Source organism: Nematolebias whitei, chromosome 1 (genome assembly GCF_014905685.2).
Source record: "Nematolebias whitei isolate Nwh7 chromosome 1, NemWhi1, whole genome shotgun sequence".
NCBI lineage: Eukaryota > Metazoa > Chordata > Actinopteri > Cyprinodontiformes > Rivulidae > Nematolebias > Nematolebias whitei.
In genome coordinates, this window is record NC_056498.1 from 56236168 (window position 1) to 56237520 (window position 1353).

The following is a 1353-nucleotide window of genomic DNA, read 5'->3' on the forward strand; positions in this document are numbered from 1 at the left end:
CAGTTCTGCTTGTGATAAGATGGTCTCTTTGGTATGGCCCCTCCTCCATTGCTGGCCCTCTTCCTTGTTGACAGTCGTGTCAAACTGGTTGAAAACCAGGGGCCGTACCAAAGAGACCATCTTATCACAAACAAAACTGGTTTGTTCCACTTTGGAGTAAGCTGTTGGGGGAAGAATCAGTTTTGTTGTGTGTTTCCTTGACTGATGAAGCCTTCTGGATCGAAGGCGAAACGTTTCAGCACAAAAAAAAAGAAACTGTCCAGATGACCTGACTGAAAAATGTTGGATTGTATACCTGGATTATTGAGCATGGACTTTGTTGTTTTCAACCAGTTTAACACGACTGTCAATCACTGTGCGAGGGGCGGGGTACACCCTGGACGGGTCACAAGTCCATCACAGGGCCACATAGAGACAAACAACCGTTCACTCTCTCAATCACACCTAGGGACAATTACCAATCAGCCTAACATGCATGTTTTTGGTCTGTGGGAGAAAACCCACGCATGCACGGAGAGAACATGCAACCAAAGAGACCATCTTATCACAAACAAAACTGGTTTGTTCCACTTTGGAGTAAGCTGTTGGGGGAAGAATCAGTTTTGTTGTGTGTTTCCTTGACTGTTGAAGCCTTACAGATCGCAAGCAAAACATTTCAGCACAAAAAAAGAAACTGTCCAGATAACCTGACTGAAAAATGTTTGATTGGTGCCAGACCATAATAACCATGCTGCTGTTGTACGTCCTATTGTTTTGTATCATTAGCAGCATTCAAGCTCTTGTGTTCATATTTGTGTTATACTGGAGTTTCTCTGTGCAGTGTTTGGCTTTTGTTGGACTCACCCCAATTAACAGGTAATAATTATTTATTGTCATGGCCAGAGGTATGTAAATAAGCAATTAACAGAGCTGAGCTAGGTGATCTGTACTATGGTTTACTGCATTAGAATATTCACTGCTGCGAGTCAAGAATAAAATAATAATAATAAAGATTTTCAAAATTTCATGAAATTTCATGAGATTTTTAATCCAAAAAGTTGCAAAAATGAGCCAAATTTAATGTTTTACCTACAATGCTTTGCGGCAACATGATCATGATCCATGTTTCTATTGGTCAAAACGAACCAATCATTGACTTTGGGTGTTTTTAAGACGCCTTTAACTTTTCTGCCCCTCCCATTGTATAAGAATAACGCGACTTGACGCCCCTACCTGTCTGTTTTGCAGAGGTACCTCTCTCTTAAACCTCGTTTAGGTGCATTCACGTTGCGAGTTTGAACACCCTGTTACAGCCATGTCTGGAAAAGTTACTCTGCACTATTTCAACGGGAGGGGGAAAATGGAGTCAATCCG